The 21923-nt window shown below is 48.4% G+C and overlaps 1 pseudogene; it reads right to left on the reverse strand.

Moving 5' to 3' along the window:
- Window positions 1–437: 437 nt before the first annotated feature.
- Window positions 438–17293, reverse strand: LOC123170443 (very-long-chain 3-oxoacyl-CoA reductase 1-like; annotated as a pseudogene).
- Window positions 17294–21923: the final 4630 nt, after the last annotated feature.

Genomic DNA, 21923 nt, shown 5'->3' on the forward strand with positions numbered 1-21923 from the left:
TCAGACTCGATAGCCTAACAATATGTACTTTTTAAATTCTTGCAATGATGAATATTTATCTTCAAATGTTCAATAATTTGTAGACTCTGGCTTATTAAAACGTCTCCTACTTCATATTATGTTTGCAACTTAGTGTGCTGAAAATGCAGACTTGAAGCAACGCAAGGAGATTATGAAAATGTTGATGTATAATTGCCGTACATATTCAAGATGTTGCAATTTGTTCGCTTCATTTTTCATATCTTACTGATAGCTGCCAGTCTAGAGTGCCCATCAGTTCTCTTAAGCTATCTATTTCACTAATGTCCCACGGAAACGCGCGGGGCATCACCTAGTATACATAAATTCTTAGTACGGCCACATGTGAAGTCCTTCGAGATACCATGCACACTAGCCATGCATCGTCAGCAATTTAAATTACATTTCAGAGATACACATCATATAAATAAACTCTTGGTACCGTCATATCAAAAGTTCTTTAAGGTACACATCGCGCAAGATACAATATGCATTAGCCGTGCATAGGAACTGCGATTTAAACGAACTTGTGGTTCAGGGATACAGGTCGTACACATAAAACCTTGGTATAAATTGATACAACTCTTGTAATATCATACTGTAATAGATTATTGGTTAGGGGGGCAGGCCACCCTTAACTCCGTGCGATGGTACCCTTGGTGATGAACTAATCAGATTTAGGGCCCGATGATGGAGGGACTCGTGGACGCAAAGCCCAACACGGATGCTGTCGGGCAATAATTGATACAAGCACATCTGCAGCCTGTGGCCCAGGTTGGGAATGCAGACAGGGAGACCATGCCCGATGCAGCCTGTCGCGGCATGGGCATACGAGTCTGGCGTCGGTATGATCAACTGCGTCATGAAGCCTGCCCACGTCGTCATCTTCGCCATCATCTTCGTGTCCACAAATTGTGGCGCCTGCACCACACACAAATAAAATACGTATTGGTGTGGTTTTTACTATCAATTGACCTCGGACTAATTTCTACACTTACGCACGTTTTTTTGAAGTAAAGGGGATTGTATTGATTAAGAGTCGCATTACAATCTGAAGAAAAAGGTCTAAATTTGTTTAGGGCCTGATCCTAAGAGCAACTCCAAGACGTGGACCCAAACTGTCCGCGCGTATCCTTTTGGGTCGAAACGGACACAAAAACCAGCCCAACACGACGACGCAAACAGACCAACGTCCACGTACTGTTCGCACGCGATCCGTTTCAGGCCCAAATTTGGGCCGTGTTTGCATCGGCGCGGACGCGCGCGGCGCCCGCCCTTGTCCTTCCACTGGCCCGCCACGCCAGCAAGGTGTTCACCAGTTTGCCCGCAAGGTACAAATGGACTCCGACGACGAGTATTTTTTCACAATTTCATTTGCGATTTGGATGATTCTTCATCCGACGATGAGGAGATTGTGGTTGCTGCTTTGGTCGTCCATGGCCATATTAGTAGGAAGCGGCCGATATTCAGGGGCTTGATCCCCGAGGCATACTCCGGCGTTGAATCGCAATAGATAGAGCGGCCATTGCCTACTCTAGATGGACTACTTCCAGTCTCCTAAACCGCTCTTCCAACACCACCTATTCTGGTGTCGTTTCCGGATGGCTAGAAATGTGTTCAACTGTATCCGAGAGGGGGTGGTGGCATACGATAACTATTTCGAGTGCAAGGAGGATGCCCTAGGAAAGAATGGATTCCCCTCTTATCAGAAATGCATTGCAACTATTCGGATGCTTGCATATGGAGTACCTAGTGATCTCATTGATGAGTATGTCCGAATGAGCGAGTCCACGTACCTAGACTCCATGTACAAGTTCTACAAGGATGTGGTAGTGTTTGGCTCGGAGTACTTGAGAGCCAACTACTGCAGATACAGCCCGGTTGTTGGCGATCAATGTGAGTTGGGGCTTTCCGGGGATGCTTGGTAGCATATATTGTATGCACTGGGAGTGGAAGAAATGCCCTTCTGCCTGGCAACGGCAGTATATGGGCCATGTGAAGGCTTGCACTGTCATACTTGAGGTCGTGGCTTCACAAGATCTCTGGATTTGGCAATCTTCGGCATGGCCGGGTCTCACAACGATATCAACGTGTTTCAACGCTCTCAGGTGTTTGCAAGGCTTGCAAAAGGCAACTGCCTAGAGGTCAATGTTGAGATCAATGGCCACCATTACAACAAAGCGTACTACCTAGCTGACGGTACCTATCCTCGGTAGACTACTCTTGTGAAGACAATCCCTAACCCTGTAGGAAAGAAGAGGAAGAGATTTGCGCAAGCACAAGAGATTGCTAGGAAGGATGTGGAGCGTGCCTTTGGTGTGCTTCAATCTCGATGGGGCATCTTTCGGTATCCTGCTAGAACTTGAAGCATCGAGAAGTTGTGGAGGTGATGACTGCTTGTGTGATCATGCACAACATGATCATAAAGAATGAGCGTGCAGATGAAATCTACGACTGAGGATTTTAATTTCAAGGTGACAATGTTGTGCTTGAGCATGGAGGAGCGGCAACCTTTGCACAGTTCACCGAATTTCATCATCAAATACATGATTGGGGAACTCACACTCAACTTCAAGATAATTTGGTTGAGTATATGTGGGCTCACATGGGCAACCAGTAAACGTAATGGCTATTTTTTCTTTCAAATGTATTTCAGATAATTTAAATTTTAATTGGCTTGGAAACTATGAGATATTTATTTGGGTGTGAAACAATGAGATATTTGTATTTTGTTTGATTTATGTGAACTTGGGCCAAAAGAGCTAAAAAAATGGCCGCAAACCAGCTGTGAGGACAAAAATGCGTCCATGAGTTGCGCACACTACTGACCCAAACACGGAAGGGGGTGGACACGCCGACCCAAACGAACAAAAACGGGTATGTTTTGTCCGTTCGGGTCGGCGCGTTGGAGTTGCTCTAACAATACTACATTTTGATCCTCCCGCCGATCTTGTCTTACAAACTTCTCTATTTCTCTTCTCGTATCCACTACTTGTGTACTGCTTCTCTATCATATATTTATCTTATTTACAAAAAATAGGAAAGTGTGTCTTGGTCCCTCATATTTATGATGAGATGAGAAATGATGCCGAGTCATGTCTTGTTAACAAACACAAGAGATTAAAAGCTTGTGCAATGTCTTGTGAATAAATAGGGGTACAGTTTATTCACGTTGCACACATTTATTGGTTGTGCAGTGGTTGGATGGATGATCTTTTTGTGATGTGATGATCTGCCCAACTTCTATAGAGAATTTTTTGTGTTGAAAACACAAATAATTTTTTTTGCTGAAAATACAAATGGTATGTAGTCTCAATGTAAAGATCTATATATTTGTTCAGTTTATAGTTTTACATTATGTGCATATGGAAGGTAATCTCAACATTATCTCCCCAACTAAATGCAAGAACGGAACCTACCTGTTTCACTTTTTGACCGCCAACTAAAAGAAAAAATGGAACCGTCCATGTCGGTGGAATGGAACCATGACATTCCATACCACTTGGCCCCCAAACCAAACACACCCTAACTGTCACGCCTGGGACTGGACCCCGGACCAGGGCGCGCGGCACCGAACAGGCGGGCCCAGGCGACAGCGAGCCAGGCAAGGGTGAGACCGAATATTCCCCGATGGGCGGTGACTGATTGGGTGAGCTGGCTGTGCGGGCGTGCGTGAGTGGAGTGGAGCATATAGGCTCGGTGGGTGTGAGCCAGAAAGGCACCGATTGTAATCTGAATCAGACTGATGAGGAGAGTTGTTCTCTCTCGCCCTCTCAATACTTATCCCCTCCTTCTCTACCTACCGCTGTTCTTCCCCTCCTTCCTACCCCGATCCGATCCAGTCGCTAGAGGTACGTTACAACTTGGTATCAGAGGTCAGTCGATCTGGAGACGGCGTACCCGAAACCGCGCTACACCACCAAGCAGGCGAGCAAGACGGCGGAGTTGGAGGAGCAGTTGGCGGCGCTCATCAAGTCCGTCAACGACAGCCGGGCGGCGACGGATGCGAGGTTGGATGCGATCCAGACCTCCCTGGAGCTGTGGCGGCCAGCGGTGACACACATCCAACATCAAGTCGACGAGCTGCGGTCGCAAGTCGGGCGCATCGCGATCCACCCGGCGCTGGCGGCGGCGCCCCCGGATCCAGATCCAGCTCTGGAGGGCGACGCGGTGGGGCACAGGGCTTCATCCTCGATGCGAACCAGCCTGGGGCTCCACGGGCCCGATGGCCACGGCGAGATCCACAACTCCGGGGGACATGTTCATGGGGTGGTCACCACCCTAGAACCGCCTCCGGTCAACGGTGCGTCTCACTCTCGAAATTTTCCCCACACTCTGTCTGGTCTCGATCTGGTAGAACAAGGGCAGGGAACGGAGAGTAGGGGGTACCAGCCAGGGGGGCATGTCAATTGGGCTCTACCCAAGGTGGATTTTCCTCCATTCGATGGGGATAACCCACAGTTCTGGAGATCGTGTTGTGAGAAGTATTTTGAAGTTTATGGGGTGCAATCGGAGTTGTGGGTTCGCCTGGCTACTCTTCACTTCTCGGGCAACGCAGCTCGTTGGCTGCAGTTGCAGGAGGCGAAGAACGCGAACCTTACTTGGGAGGATATCTGTTCTGGGTTGTGTGACAAATTTGGGAGGGAGCAGTATCAGGCCCACATCCGCCAGTTTAACATGTTGCGGCAGAAGGTTAGTGTTAGTGAGTACATGAACAAATTTGAAGAGTTAATGCACCAAATCTTAGCTCACAATTCGGGTTTCGATTCTGTGTATTTTACTACGCAAGTTCTCGAAGGACTCCGGCACGACATTCGCGCTTGAGTCATGTTGCATCAGCCCAAGGATCTGGATACTTCCTTCTCTTTGGCCTCTATGCAGGAAGAGCTCTTGGAGGCGATGCTGCGTGGGAATTTCATACGCCAAGAACCAGTGCCTCCACCCAGGCAGGCGGCATGGCCCCTCCTCGCGATGGGGGTTCCTCCGGCGCGCCCCTTGCTGTAGGTGCCACCTGCGGCCGCGGAAGATCGCCGAGCCTTGGACGTAGCCAACGCCCCTGACCGGGCGGCTCGCGGCGAGGATCGCGTCGCAGCACTGCGAAATTACAGGCGTGCACGCGGCTTGTGCTTCAAGTGTGGCGAAAGATGGGGGCAAGGACATCAATGTGCTCCTACGGTCCAATTGCACGTTGTCGAGGAACTTCTCGAGCTGCTGCAAGCAGAGCAAGCAGTGCTACCCAACCAGGCAGAGGATTCAGATAAAGAAATTCTCATGTCCATATCCAAGGTAGCAACGACTGGGCAAACAACGCCGCACACGATTCGCTTGTTGGGAGAAGTGGCAGGGCTTGAAGTTCTCATCCTGGTGGACTCAGGGAGTTCGCACAGCTTCATGAGCACGGCAGTGGCTGCACATATGGCCACTCAGATCAGACCTATCGAGCAAATATCTATGAAAATCGCTGATGGGGGTACTTTGCTCTGTTCGAGGTGGGTGCCAAGCTGCAAGTGGCGAACACAGGGTCAGGAGTTTCAGACGGACTTGCGAGTTCTTTCATTGGGCTACTACGACATGGTAGTGGGCATGGATTGGCTAGTCCAATGCGGGCCAATGTGGGTGGATTGGGCTGATAAAGTCCTCCAATTCCAGCACAATGGAGATGACATCCGGCTACGCAGGGTCCAGAACAACCTGTCGAAGGTCGAGCAAATCTCAGCGATGGAACTGCACAGGTTGGAGCAGAGCAATGGTGTGGCTCATGTGGTAGTGCTCTACGCGATGACAGAAGGGCGGAAGGAGCAAGACTTGCCGCCGGAAATTGTGGAGCTCTTGGACCAGTTTTCCTTGGTGTTCTTGGAACCAAAAACTCTTCCAAAGCACCGGTCCTGGGATCACACCATCCCTCTGATTCCAGTCGTGAAACCAGTGAACATAAGGCCATACAGATATACCCCGGAGCAGAAGACAGAGATTGAACAACAAGTTAAAGAGATGCTGGCAGCTGGGTTGATTGTTCCAAGCTGTAGTCCTTTCGCGTCCCCAGTGCTATTGGTAAAGAAGAAAGATCTGACTTGGAGGTTTTGTGTGGATTTCCGGCATCTCAATGCTATCACAATCAATAACTCGTACCCTCTGCCCGTTATAGATGAGTTGCTGGATGAATTGTGTGGCTCTAGCTGGTTTTCCAAACTGGACTTAAGGGCGGGATACCACCAGATATGGCTCGTGGAAGAAGATGAAGCAAAGACGGCCTTCGGAACGCACAATGGCCACTACCAGTTTCGTGTGCTGCCGTATGGAGTGTCAGGTGGCCCCGGGACCTTTCAGAACGGCATGAACACCGTGTTCTCTCCCCTTTTGAGACACAGGGTCTTGGTCTTTATGGACGACATTTTGGTGCACTCTAAAACTCTCAGGGCGCACATCCGGCTGCTCAGACAAGTGTTGACACTCCTTCGTGACAACGCCCTTCATGCTAAGCTCTCCAAATGCGAGTTTGCACAAAGGCAAGTTAAGTACTTGGGACACTGTCTCAGCGAGCAAGGGGTGGCCACTCTCGATGAACACGTGCAGGCAGTTCAGACATGGGAGCAACCAACTTCAGTCAAACAATTGAGGGGATTCTTGGGCCTGGCTGGCTACTACCGCAAATTTGTTCGCAATTTCAGAGTGCTCAGTCGTCCCCTCACGGACATGCTTAAGAAGAATGTGATCTTTGTTTGGACGCCAACGGCTGACTCTGCCTTTTGTGCCCTGAAGAAGGCTCTAGTGGAAGCCGCTGTCCTCGCACTGCCAGATTTCCAAAAGGAGTTTGTGGTTGAAACGGATGCAAGTGCCATTGGCATCGGTGCGGTCCTCATGCAGGAGGGGCACCCCATCGCTTATCTCAGCAAGGCATTGTCGCCGCGGAATTTGGGACTCTCGACTTATGAGAAGGAGTGTCTAGCATTGTTGCTCACGGTGGACAAGTGGAGACCTTAGTTGCAGCACTCCAAATTCCTGATCAGAACAGACCAGCGCAGTCTGCTAAACCTGACAGACCAACGCCTCAACACCCCCATCCAGCAGCGGGCATTCACCAAGCTGGTGGGCCTCCAATTCCGGATTTAGTACAAACCTGGGATATCAAACAAGGCAGCGGATGCTCTGTCTAGGCGGGTGCCGGATGCCAACGCAGAACTGGCGGCAATCTCGCTCTACAAGCCGGCCTGGCTAGAGGCGATCACTAGCAGTTACCAGCAGGATCCGGCAGCACAACAGCTGCTAACACATCTGGCTCTCGCTGCGGGCAAGGATGACGAGGAGTTCGCCCTTCAGGATGGGGTTATACGCTTCCAGAAACGCATCTGGAATGGCAACAACGAGGAGATCCAGACATCGTTGATCCGGGCACTTCACGACAGTGCCACGGGGGGGGGGGGGCACTCTGGATTCCACGCCACCTACAATAGAGTTAAACGCCTGTTCTTTTGGAAGGGCATGAAGGGAATGGTGCAGCAGTTTGTTCGGAGCTGCGCTATCTGCCAGCAAGCAAAAACTGATCGCGTCTCTCCAGCCGGGCTACTCCAGCCCCTGCCAATTCCCAAGCAGCCGTGGGCAGTGGTGTAACTAGATTTCATTGAAGGACTGCCAAAGTCGGGGGGATATGATGTGATCCTGGTGGTGGTTGACAAGTTCTCCAAGTACGCTCACTTCGTTCCAATGAAGCATCCCTTCACAGCTCTGACAGTGGCTACCATTTACATGCAAAACATCTTCCGCCTTCATGGACTACCATTGGCACTCATCTCTGACCGAGACAGAATATTCACAAGCACTCTGTGGCAAGAATTATTCACTCTCTCCAAGACGCAGCTCCGGAGAGTTCTTCCTACCACCCCCAAACAGATGGCCAGACCGAACGAGTGAACCAGTGCCTGGAAACCTATCTCCGATGTGCCGTCCATTCATGCCCCGCTAACTGGATCAAATGTCTGTTCTTGGCAGAATATTGGTACAACACTACCTACCACTCAGCCCTGGGAAGAACACCATACGAAGTGCTCTATGGGACGCTGCCACGAGAATTTGGGATTACACAAGTCGATGAGAGCTCGGTTCCAGATTTGGCAGCGTGGCTGCAGGAGCGGGAAGTGATGATAGAACTATTACAACAACAGTTGAAGAGAGCGCAGGACCGTATGAAAAAGCAAGCAGACAAGCACCGCACGGACAAAGAGTTCCTGGTTGGTGAGATGGTCTATCTCCGACTGCAACCATTTATCCAAATTTCCTTGGCTCAGAGGCCGTACCAGAAACTGGCATTCCGCTACTACGGACCATACAAGATTGAAGCTCGCATTGGCGCCGTGGCGTACAGATTGACATTGCCAGAGTCCAGCAAAATCCACAATGTGGTGCACGTCTCACAGCTCAAGCGGGCGCTGGGTGCCACCGAGAGCGCGGACAAGCAGCTTCCGCCATCCAATGACGTCCTCCATGCACTCCATGTGCCGCTTCAGGTAACTGATCAGCGTACTGTGCAGGTCCAGGGGAAGGCTACGGAGCGGGTGCTTGTGCAGTGGCATGATCTGCCCCTCTCTCTATACGTGGGAAGATCCCGAGATCCTTCTCCGTTTTCCTACTACACCGCCTTGGGGACAAGTCGGACGTCAGGGGGGGAGAATGTCACGCCTGGGACTGGACCCCGGACCAGCGCGCGCGGCATTGAAGAGGCGGGCCCAGGCGACAGCGAGCCAGGCAAGGGTGAGACCGAATATTCCCCGAAGGGCCGTGACTGATTGGGTGAGCTGGCTGTGCGGGCGTGCGTGGGTGGAGTGGAGCATATAGGCTCGGTGGGTGTGAGCCAGAAAGGCACCGATTGTAATCTGAATCAGACTGACGAGGAGAGTTGTTCTCTCTCGCCTTCTCAATACTTATCCCCTCCTTCTCTACCTACCGCTGTTCTTCCCCTCCTTCCTACCCCGATCCGATCCAGTCGCTAGAGGTACGTTACACTAACCTCCCCAGAAATCCTATGTTCTCCTCGCTCCCCCGGTTCCCTAATCAAACTGTGACACGACCATAGCCTTGCCCTGTCCACATCGTACACGTGGACTCACCAATCTCTACTCTTTCTCTCTCAGATCCACCGCCCCCTATGTGCCCTCTTGACAACTCCAATTAGCACGGTGTCCTCTCTACTCTTCCCTAGCCTCTCGATTTAGCACATCGCTGCAACACCAACAACATGCATGCTACAGGATGCGGCAGCTGCCCTCTTCGAGCCACTAGGACCGGCAAACCTGGAATGCCGAGGGGCAACATGCGAAACAGGTCCCGATGGACTCCATCACCTCGATTGCATGGGGCGGTGTAAGGATTTGAGGACAGGATGGCAGCATCCTGTTTTCCCTCGCATGGATGCTGAGGTGCGACATGCGTGTTTTCCAAGGCGGCGTCCACAACTCTCGACGACTGCTACTCTTTCCTCTCTCCCGCATGTCTGGAGCCCATCGCTGGCCTAGCTTCTTGTCCTTGTGTAACACCCCGGATGTAACTTCCCTTATTTGTAACTCCAACTCTTGCCATTTTCGGCTATGTGTTATGAGATTCCCTTCGTGGTTGGGTTTTGTCTTCATTTTGCATTTTGTTCATGTCATGCATTTCATATCATGTCATCATGTGCATCGCATTTGCATACGTGTTCGTCTCATGCATCCGAGCATTTTCCCCGTTGTCCGTTTTGCAATCCGACACTCCCATGTGCACCGGCGCCCTCCTCTTGTCTCTTTTCGTGAGCGGGTGTTAAACGTTCTCGAAATAGATCGAGATTTGCCAAGCGGCCTTGGTATACCACTGGTAGACCGCCTCTCAAGTTTCGTTCCATTTGAAGGTCGTTTGATACTCCAACGGTTAACCAGGTAACCGCAAAGGCCTCTTGTGTGTTGCAGCCCAACACCCCTCCAAAACAGCCCAATAACCCATCTAAACCAGCTCCATGCTCTCGGTCGTTCTATCATGATCATGTGGGCGAAAACTTCACCCCATTTGGACTCTCCTAGCTCCCTCTACCTATAAATATGTGTCTCTCCCCCGAAATCCTCGCAGTCCAAACCCTAGTCTAGGTCCCTCCGCGCCGCCGGACACGTCCGGGCCACCGGACGAATCGCCGCCGCCGTCCGCCGCCACGTGTCGCCTCCGGGTTCGCCGCCGCGCTCCCGGCCTGCTCGGGCCCGAGGCCGGCCCTCCCGGCCCGCGCCCCCGCGCCTCCTCCGCCGCTCCTCGCCCGCGCCTCCGCCGGCCGCCCTGCCGCACTACTCCGCCGCCGCCGCCCTTCGCCGCCGCCGCGCTGCTCCGCCCCGCCGCCGGCCGCCGCTCCCATCGCCGTCCGCGCCGCCGCCTAGCCTCCCGCCGGCACCCGCGCCTCCGGTGGCCCCCTCTGGCCACCTCCAACCCCGGCGAGGCCACCTCCGGCGAGCCTCGGGAACCGTCCCGATCCAGATCTGAGAAGGTTGACTTCCCCCCCTCGTTTTTTCTCTAAGTCCCGAATCTCTGTAACATTTTCGGCCCCTGTTCATCATGCCATAAATCCTCATACGTAGCTCCGTTTCATGCATACGATATATCAATATGTCCATTGTGAGATTATCCTCATTTTGTTCCATTGTGCCATGCTCGTTTGAGTCCATCTTGATGCCCAAATTATCGTTGCAAAAGTGCTATATGATGTTAGCTGCTGTCTGTTAACAGAACTTGATGATTTGTCATTTTTGTTGCATTTTGGGTGTGTATCCTATGAGCATGATGTCTATACGTGTTTTGTTCACCTCCATGTTATCTTTATAGTGGTGCAAGTCTTGTATTTTTAGATGCCCTGTAGTGAGTGCATCAAGCTTGCAAAGTGTGCTACATGATGTTGCTGATTTCCGGGACTGTTCTGTTGATATTTCTATGCCATGTAAACCTGTTGCTACCATGAGATCCATGCATATTTGGAGGTAGTTCATTAAGAGTGTTTTGTAGATATGGTTATGCTCTATCCATTAATGCCTCTGTTTGCAATTATAGAGTGCTCTAGCATGTCGTAATCTTACTCTACTTTTGCTATAAAATGTTCCTGGCAGATTCTTTACGTGTTATTCAATTTTGCCACGGTTGTTGATAGTGATCCATGCACGCTATGAACTTGCTCTTGCTATGTTTATATATATGAACATGTCATCTTACTGATGCTATGCTTGTCTTGTCATGCAAGGCCTTGTGATGAGTGATTTGAGCTCGCAAAGTTGCCTTCATGATGCTGTTTATGCCATGCGCTCTAATTCTGAATCTGTAACGAAACTTGCTATGTTTACATGGATGCCATCATATTTTCTGTTCCTTTTTGGCTCATGATCATTAAATGACTTTTGTTCTATGCATTTAGTAGATTCATGCCATGCCTTTATTTGCTAGGATATGTTCCTATAGCATGTTGTTTTCGTGCTCTAAACATGGCTTCCTGATGTTATTTCTGGTATGTATTTTCACTAAATCTGTGAAGCTGATATCTTTTGCACTTTTGCCATGCTTGTTTGAACCTGTTCTGGAGTGATTTAGCCGTAGCTCAGTGTTCATGTTTTGTCAAGCATCTTGAGTACATCACTGCCTTATGCTTTGTTGTTATGTTGGAGTGCAGTAGCTTAGTTTCTTGTTGCATTCTAGATGGCATCATGCTGTTAGTCGCAGATTTGTGCCAACCTTGTTTTGCTTGCCATTTGCAAACCGTACATCCGAATCCGGTGATCTTTATATTGATTTCAACCGAAATCATCTCATCTTTCCAGCGGCATACTTGGTTTGCCAAGTTGATGCCTTGTTCATCCTTTTTCCTTCCCGAGCACGCATATGCATTGCATCGTACATCTCGCATATCATGCCATGTTTTGCATCATGTTGTTTAAGATTGCATCGTTTTTGATTGTTGTACCATTGCTTGTGTTCTTGCTTTGGGTAGAGCCGGGAGACGAGTACGTGAATGAGGAACCTGTTGAGAACGCTGACGAGGATCAAGCTTTCGGCAACTCTGAGAACTTTCCAGCAAGATGACCATACCCTCAAAATCACTTCTATCTTTGCTTGCTAGTTGTTCGCTCTATTGCTATGCCGTGCTACCTACCACTTGCTATATCATGCCTCCCATATTGCCATGTCAAGCCTCTAACCATCCTTCCTAGCAAACCGTTGTTTGGCTAAGTTACCACTTTTGCTCAGCCCCTCTTATAGCGTTGCTAGTTGCAGGTGAAGTTGAAGTTGATTCCATGTTGGGACATGGATATTTTTTGGGATATCACAATTATCTCTTATTTAATTAATGCATCTATATACTTGGTAAAGGGTGGAAGGCTCGACCTTATGCCTGGTGTTTTGTTCCACTCTTGCCGGCCTAGTTTCCGTCATACCGGTGTTATGTTCCTTGATTTTGCGTCCCTTGCACGGTTGGGTGATTTATGGGACCCCCTTGACAGTTCGCCTTGAATAAAACTCCTCCAGCAAGGCCCAACCTTGGTTTTACATTTGCCTACCTAAGCCTTTTCCCTTGGGTTTTCGCGAGCCCGAGGGTCATCTTTATTTACCCCCCGGGCCAGTGCTCCTCTAAGTGTTGGTCCAAACCGTCAGCCGTCGGTGGCCACCAGGGGCAACTCTGGGCTCGCCTACCGGAAGTTTGGACAATCCGGTGTGCCCTGAGAATGAGATATGTGCAGCTCCTATCGGGATTTGTCGGCACATCGGGCGGCTTTGCTGGTCTTGTTTTAACTTGTCGAAATGTCTTGTAACCGGGATTCCGAGACTGATCGGGTCTTCCCGGGAGAAGGAATATCCTTCGTTGACGGTGAGAGCTTATGATGGGCTAAGTTGGGACACCCCTGCAGGGTATGAACTTTCGAAAGCCGTGCCCGCGGTTATGTGGCAGATGGGAATTTGTTAATGTCCGGTTGTAGAGAACTTGACACTTGACTTAATTAAAATGCACCAACCGAGTGTGTAGCCGTGATGGTCTCTTTTCGGCGGAGTCCGGGAAGAGAACACGGTCTTGTGTTATGCTTGAACGTAAGTAGTTTCAGGATCACTTCTTGGTCATTTCTAGCTTCTCGACCGTGTGTTGATTCTCTTCTCGCTCTCATTTGCGTATGTTAGCCACCATATATGCTTAGTGCTTGCTGCAGCTCCACCTCATTACCCCATCCTTCTATAAGCTTAAATAGTCTTGATCTCACGGGTGTGAGATTGCTGAGTCCTCGTGACTCACAGATTCTACCAAAACAGTTGTAGGTGCCGACGATGCCAGTGCAGATGACGCAACCGAGCTCAAGTGGGAGTTCGATGAGGAACTTGGTCGTTACTATGTTTCGTTTCCTGATGATCAGTAGTGGTGCCCAGTTAGGACGATCGGGGATCTAGCATTTGGGGTTATCTTCTTTTCATTTGTATTCGTCCGTAGTCGGACTATGTGTGTACTCTGGATGATGTATGTTTAATTTATGTATTATGTGAAGTGGCGATTGTAAGCCAACTCTTTATCCCATTCTTGTTCATTACATGGGATTGTATGAAAATGACCCTTCTTGCGACAAAACCTACAATGCGGTTATGCCTCTAAGTCGTGCCTCAACACGTGGGAGATATAGCCGCATCGTGGGTGTTACACCTTGCCCCATACATCGTGTGGTCATGGAGTGGAGAGACTGATGGGGCCACTCCCAGCCACCTCGATCTAGATAGGGGTGGAATCACATATCGTGCTATATATAGTGGGCGAGGGGCGATGTCAAGGTGGCTCAAGAGAGGAATTCGTCAGCGGGGGTCAGGTGGGACAATAGCAATACCATCTGATGCGAGTATTTTGTTTGATGAGAATCAATCCAGGTACTAAGAGAATATGTCTCGCTCGTGAGAGAGCAGAAGGAGATCGACAGAGGCAAGGTGTATCAGTATTTCTCGGCCATGTGTGGTCTGTGCGTACTCTTTGCCTTCTCTCTCTTGAAAATGTGTACACTCGATTGGTTGAGCCGTAGTGCATAAAATAGATTCAAACTATATATGACTTCTACAAACTGATTAGCATCTCAAACTAGACGTCTATGTGTACAAATGAGAAGTTATATTCCTTGCTAATATAAATTTTACTACGAGTGCGCCGTTTCTGCTCCCGGGCTTAGCTGCACCCGCGCTAACAAAAAAAATCAAAACAAATACTAGAAAAATTTAAAAAAAATTGAATTTTTTTTGGGTGGTAGATAATTTGATGCGTGAGGTTCATTGCAAATTCCAACTCATTTGGACATTTGAGCAGCTCTCTGCAAAAAATACAAAATCAGGGTCTGTAAAAAAGTTTACTGTTCACGCACTGTTTTGACCCGATTTGTCTTTTTTGCCGAGAGCTTTCAGATATCCAAAAGAGTTGAAATTTGGAGCGGACCTCACGCATCAAATTATCTACCACACAAAAAAATTGATTTTTTTTGAATTTCTTTAGTATTTGTTTTGAATTCTTTTCTGACCGGGAGCAGATGAGCCTGGGCATCGATTTGGATTTTTGTTTTACTATATACTTTCATCTTATTTATATGTCTAAGAATGAGATAATCTCATTCTTGGTCTTTTTCAATTGCCTACAAAAGTAGAATTAATGAGATATATATTAGATAATAAGTTTTTGTTTGATATTAGTGATTGAGCGACTAGAAATGTGTCCATTAGTATAGTTTTTAAAATTATGGCCCTTGCATGTATATTTTTAATTATGAGATCTTGATAAAACATATGAGAGTGAGTCTACATAGGAATGGGATTTGACACACCTATTGCAGTGGAGAGAAATACCCATGTGGAATCTTTTGGGGGGAGGGAATTAAATGTGGTGCATATATTGGAGGTGCTTTAAGCATGCGCCACCGACTCCAATGATCCAAGGGGTTGTCTGGTTCTAGGCCTAGCAATGTCAGCCTTTGCTATACAATGTTGCTGAACTTGCCTAAAGTTAGTTCTTCAAAATGAGAGTCACCAGTTGGCAAGTCTAAGGGGGTCTTGCCACACTTTTTGGATGTATGTGATGTGGGGCCCTAGTGTGGTTTGCCTAAGATGTGTCTTGAACCAAACACCCACCTAAGTTGGTCAAATTTGCCTAATCTTGGGTGTGGCTACCTTAGGCAAGCTTAGTCTCAAACCAAACAACCCCTAAGTCCTTGCATCCCTCTTGTGTTGTCCCTAGTTCCTGCCACCGCAGCTGGTTCCTTCCTTTGTTGTCACTCGGTAAGGTGGTTTCATGCCTTCTCTCGCAAGAGAAAGCTTCCACTATGATAGATCTCAAGTAGGAGATCATGGCAACCAAATGCTCATGCCAGGGATGTGTCGAAGCTGTTGAAGGCAAAGGAAGATAAGCCATTGAGGAGGAGGTGTATGATGACCATGTCCAGAGGATTCTGTACAAGGATGATCGGATATTGAGAGAGAGGAGGAGGAGGGTTTGGCTGCCTTTGAGGAGGAGTAGCGGGGAGGAAGAGTATAGGCCAGCGTCATAACTGATCGGGGCCATGGACACTACAAACAACGTGCAAACCTATTCGTGTTGTACTTTTTTTGTTTGTCATTACATTTTTTGCCTTTAAAAACTCCCTAGAGTATTAACGATATTTGGCTTTGATAGCACATATGCTAATGTGCTTTGTTGGGACTTTGAGGTGTTTATTTTCTCTACAGAGGGACTACTGGTTTCTATCTGCATGGTACACTGTAGCTTCTACATGTCGAATCATTTTTGGGTGGTCGAGTGTTTGTGATGCCCATCGTTGATGATGCTCCTGTTGTACATGTGATGTTGCAAGTTTCTTCGTTCTAAAGTTATTGAGGCGCCTTCCTCTCATTTTTATTATGTTTATCTATGCTCTTCAAGCTCTATAAGTTACTTTGCTACCTCTTATGCTTCACATGAAAAGATAACAAATTACGGTTTATGATAGTAATACTACATTTTTCTTTCTTAGAAAGCAAAGTTATTGGTACACTCTGCAATGTATTTTTATGTCGTTGACCTATCAAATTTCTTAAAAGATAAATAATGCAATAGATATAGCAAAGAAAAGAATCTTTATATATGATAACAAAGAACAACAATGGTGTGGCAAAGCACACCTTCGCTTCTAGTTATATTATCAAACGGAAGGGAATAATAGAAATGGATTAATATATAAAATTGCAAACTTACCTGACACTGCACATCGATACCTTTGCCTCTGTACTCAACGTAAAGGCTCCTGGACAACTGAGCAACGTACCTGGTTCAAATATATGCAGAAATAAACCCTCTCAAAAAAAAAGTATCGAGGAAAACCAGTCACTCACTGTTTGGCACTTTGGCACTCTCTCCTCGTGCTCATTCCTACGGTACGAATTACTCCCTTCGTCTCATAATATAAAAGCGTTTACTCTTATATTATAAGACGAAGGGAGCAGACTTGAATGCACGCCCAACACATGTGGTAGTGTAACACTGCATATTACCGTTTGGTGGAGGCGTAGATGGAGTAGAACGGTAAGGAGGGTAGCGCAAACGTGGAGCCGGAGCCGATGTTGACGACGGCGCCCCTCCCCCGGTCCACCATCCCGGGGAGCACGGCCGCCGTCACCTCCGTCATGGCCCACAGGTTCACCCGTATCATGCTCACCCACGCCTCCGCGTCGACCTCGTGCAGGTACACCACGCCCGGCTTGGCCACCCCGGCGTTGTTCACCAGGACTCCGACGTCCAGCCCTGCCACCGCCTCCCGGAGCCGCCCCATCGCCTCGTCCCGTGCCGAAAACACGATCAGTCAGCACATCCAGATTATTTTTATGTTTCAGTACTGTGCGTGCGTGCTGCAGTGGTGCTTCACCTCGAGGAGTGGAGACGAGGGAGAAGTCGAACTGCACGGTCTTGGCCAGCACGCCGTGCGTTCGGGAGACGGTCTCGGAGACGTCCTGGAGCATGGCGGGGTCGCGGCCGACTAGCACGAGGTTGAGGCCGCGCTGCGCGAGCTCCAGGGTCATCGAGCGGCCGATGCCGGACGTCGGGCCGGTCACGACGGCCCACGCCCCGTAGCGGCGGCGGAGGTCCTTGGGCCGGCGCAGGCAGAGCGCGAGGCCGGAGATGTTGAAGAGGCGGTACGCGACCACGGCGACGTAGAGGGCGCCGAGGATGACCAGTGAGACGAACCATGGCTCCGGCTGCCGGAGGAACGCGTCGGTGCCCATCCACCTCCTCTTTCTCTCCCGCCCCCTACGCTGCGCTGCGCGTGCTAATTAAGCGCTTGGAGGTTGCCGCTGCGTGTGCTAATTAAGTGCGTGTCGCGGGCTTGTCCCGGATGTAAATTCTAGGCCGACAATGGGGGCAGCTCGCCCGTGCCTTTCCTACTTCCCCAGTCCCCGGTGGCCTGCAATAAAAGTGCGGGCACGCCCAGCTGGTGCTCGTGGTGACCGCGGCCGACGCCCGAGAGGGGCTCGGTGGGGACTATGAAATGAAGTAACAGGGGACCGATCCGCTCGGGTTAGATGAACTGGTCACATCTAGTACACGGGTTTCATTTGTAAATATAGTACTACTTCGATCAAGAGCAGTAACATGTTAACCTAAAAAAAGTACTACTCCAATCTTATAAAAACTACACTAAGCGGGAAAAATAACGTCTTCCATTATGAGACGGAGGGAGTAACATTTTTCGCACAAGCTGTTTTTTTTTTAACTGCCTGAAGACTGGGCATCGGGCTTGGCACAGCGGAGAAGGATGCTAGAAGAGGCATGGCTTGGAGTTGAGCAGTAGGACGACGGCAGCTCGCGAGCTGGAGGATGGCGGACGACGGCGTGGCTCGAGTACCCGTCGGAAAGGAGCTATGGTGGTGCTCGGAGGCGGAGACACGGTGGAGACGAGGCCGCGGCGGAAACCCTTGCTGGTAGTAGGATTAGACGAAGCGCCGGGCGCAAGGGCAGAGCAGCGAGGCTGTGCTGGGTAACCGGAGGAGGGAGGAGAGCCGGAGTTGGGTCGACGAGGAGAGACGCAGGAGACGGCCGACGTCGGCTGGGAATGGAGGCGGCGACGGAAGCGTTTGGACCACGCGTTGGGGAGAGATGCAATGGAGAAGAGTGAGCCAGTATGCGAGGAGACGCGGCGAGCGGGCCGCGGGGGGCGAAACAGGGCTCAACCGAGTTTTACAGGGTTCTGGTCAGGATTCGTGGGCCGCTGCGGGAGGCATTATCCATCGTCCATTCGGGATTGAAGTCAAATGATCTTACGGGTAAAAGGTTTCAGGCCAACATGGATAGTTTCCTCTTCCTTAAGATTTATTATAGTTTCATTTCTAAATATAGGTCTTTTTAGAGATTTAAATATGGACCACATACGAATGTATCTAGATCTATTTTAGAGTATACATTCAATTTTTTTTGTTTTATATATAGTTCATATTGGAGTCTTAAAAAGATTTATATTTAGGAACGGAGGGAATGATCGGCATGAATTTATTGCACTGTCTATAAACCATGTTAGTATACTGTAAATGATGGACATGACTTTATTTCACCGTCTATGTACTTTATTGGCTGCAGTTATGTTAAATTATAGGAAAAATAGTGGTCTCAGCTTAACTTCTTATACTCAGTATATGCATGGGACTAGTAGGGCCACTGGAATAAGTATCTCTAGTCAGTCTCGGACGTGATGGCATTGGAGCGTGAGACTAGTAGGGCCACCGGCATCCCCATAGAATGTGTGAGTATTAGTTTACGGTATAGGATTCGTCCAGTTGTGGGGTAGAGTGGTCAACCATGATGTGTCGGTTTGTAGTGGAACGCCGTCTGATGAAGATTGTACATTTGGCTTCAAAATTTGTTCACAAAAAAGTGTATTTCTATCTTCCTAATGCACTTTAAAGTGTAAAAAAACACTTCTCGCTCATCACATGGAAATCAAGACCAACGGCAATCTACACATGGTCTTAGGCTGGCTATAGTGGGAGTAACATAAGTAGTATCATGCGCTTGGGACTCGCAAACATGCTTATGTGGCAGGCAATTAAAAAAAAGATGGTTATACTCCCTCCGTTCCGGTGTATAGGGCTCACTACTCCCTCCGTCTAGGTGTGTAAGTCATGTTACGAAAATCAAATAATCCCAAAACACTTAGGCGCGGTTCATTAACTTCTACCTCGTTTCTTGTTTCTTTACATATCAATCAATAAGAGATGAGGGGTGTGCATGCTTTTAATGACTTGAGACTAGCAAACACGACATGCAGTGGTTAGTTCATTGCATGTAATGCTATTAATTAGCAAATAAACATTAAGGTCTTTCGTTTTCCACTTCTCCTTGGTCACGGTGCACAACCTAAGATGACTTACTCACAAGACGGAGGGAGTACCAATTTCTATTCGTTCCAAAACACCTCAAGAATAAGGCCCGCTAGAATTAATTAGCCTACTTAATTGCCCTCGCTCTCCCAAGTGAATTAACTCCTGGACGCCACATTTCCTTTTTCTTCACTAGTGTTGGTTTCACACGCATGCATATGTGAACACGGCTGTGAGGCTGCATGGCGATTAAAAAAACATGCATTCGCTCAGCTCCTTCACGCACATACAGATGTGAACAGGACTGCATGGCTGCATGGCGATTTAAAAAAAAAACTAACCGGGGCAAGCTCGGCTCCCTCACATGCATGCAGATGTGAAAACTAATCCGCATCGTTGCGTTCGTTTGCCTCTTTCATGCGGACACAAATAGAGTGGCAAAACCCTATCGCGGCAGACAAAACTCCAAATATTTTCAGGCAAAGTCCAAATATTACATGAATTAAAGTACTAAAACTTGATGTTCAAAACAATTGCACACATTTCATACTCCAACTAACTATCGAGAACAAGTCCAAAATATACCACCGGAGGGAGTAGTAACATAGGTAGATACCGTAACATAATTAATGTTATGCTACTATGTGTCATGCATGCAATAAATACGACCACATACGATACTAATCTATGATACTATGCACTATGGATGTAGTATCATACACTAGTATCATGCATATGATAATAGTATATGATACTTTCCACTATGACCAGCCTTAATTTCTACATGCACTTACTAGCTCATTGGGGGTTGGATAATTAAAGAAAAAAGAGATGATGGCTTGTACCTTTCCAATGCATTTTTTATTTCACTTCATATTTAAGGGTAAAATGGCAGCTGCTCTGCCTATGCATTATAGATTAGGGATGTACACGGAGGAACAAGTTGGAGAGAGAGGACAGGAGAAAGGGGCAAACGAAAAACAAGGTGCACTCGCCCCTGGCGCTGCCTATACATGCTTGATCAGCTAAGGTTCTCCTACATTCAGTATAATCAGCTGCAGGTCATTGATCAGGCCACCTACAACAGAGGCTGGGCAAGATGCCGTGTTGGTGAAGATTCGTCTGTTCCTCTCATTTCGAATGTGCCATGCGAAGTATGCTCCCGTAACAGCCGTCTGTTTGGGCCCATTGGCGAGATGTTGCCACCATCTGTCAATGGAGTGGAAGGAGTTGATGGTTACACGGCGGGTAGCAGGAATCAGAGTGCCGAGCTTGTACCACACTTCAGCAGCGAAAGGGCATTGACAGAAGAGGTGAGCCGCAGATTCTATAATTTGTTCACTCCATAATTTGTCTGGCCTTTGACTTAAAGTGAGGTTGGGTCTCCTCGTCCGGCCTTCTCCTTCCTCTCGAGTTTGAATGTTCACTCTCTGGATCCTCGTTGTTGGCATCTCTTGACAAAGACTTAATCTTCTTGGTTGCAATTACAACGACTCCTTGCCTTCGGTGATGCGGAGTAAGTGCGGCACTGAGATAGGCTCATGGGACGTCGTCTGCTTGTGCAGGTCGAAGATGGTGATGAATTTTCCTTTGAACTTGTTTGTGAACTTCATTTTCGTCAAGAGTGTTCTTGTAAGACTTGGACTTGGTATGACCTTCTTACAACAACTAGTAGGACCCAGCGGTATATCTTTGACTATGCAGCTCAGAATAATGCGATACAATGTTACGTGATTGATGGTTCTCACCTCCTCCCACATACGGCATACCCACACTTGTTCCTCATGGTGTTACTGTTGGCTACTCCCCACTAGCCATTGAAGCAACTCGTCCACTCATAGATCGTTGGATAATTGGATAGAGAAAATGACACATGTTGCCAATTGCACCCAGCAGGTGTGTGTGTCTCTATTTTTTATCTACTTCTTGCTTTCCAAATAGTGTGCACATGGTTTTAAATTTTATTATTTTAGGGATGTTACAACTCGAAATTGGATTACTATGATTTGTCAATTTCGGGAAGTGATTCATATATGTATTTATTTGGGTTATTACTGATGGTTGGACGGTCCGCGACGACATTTATATACTACTTTTATGTAAATATTGAGTGTGTTTCTTTCATGTAAGATTTATATAAAAAAATAACATTAGTATTGACGTGCATGTAATATGCACATGGACGCCGGGTCATTTTCGTTCTGGTCTGTGTCAGCACCTCTACCTCGAGGGCAATGACAGAAGGGCCCGGGAGTCAAGCGGGTCCACCAACAGAGGGCGACGACCCAGTCAGCGCAACGCCAGCGGGCACCAATACTTAAGGCGTGTGGGTGTGTAGGGTGTAGGTAGGCTGGATTACTGTAAACATAACTGGAGCTGCTCTCCACGGCATCCTCTCTTTCCCCTTTCCCACCTACTCTCCCTCCTTCGTCCCCAAGCCTTCCCCGATCCGATCTGGTTGTAAGCAACTCCGGCGAGACCTGTTACAATCTGGTATCAGAGGTCCAGTACTCCATCGAGCTGGAGACCGCCTACCCCAAGCCCCGCTACCAGACGAAACAAGCCCA

Source organism: Triticum aestivum, chromosome 7D (assembly GCF_018294505.1).
Source record: "Triticum aestivum cultivar Chinese Spring chromosome 7D, IWGSC CS RefSeq v2.1, whole genome shotgun sequence".
In the NCBI taxonomy this organism is placed as follows: domain Eukaryota; kingdom Viridiplantae; phylum Streptophyta; class Magnoliopsida; order Poales; family Poaceae; genus Triticum; species Triticum aestivum.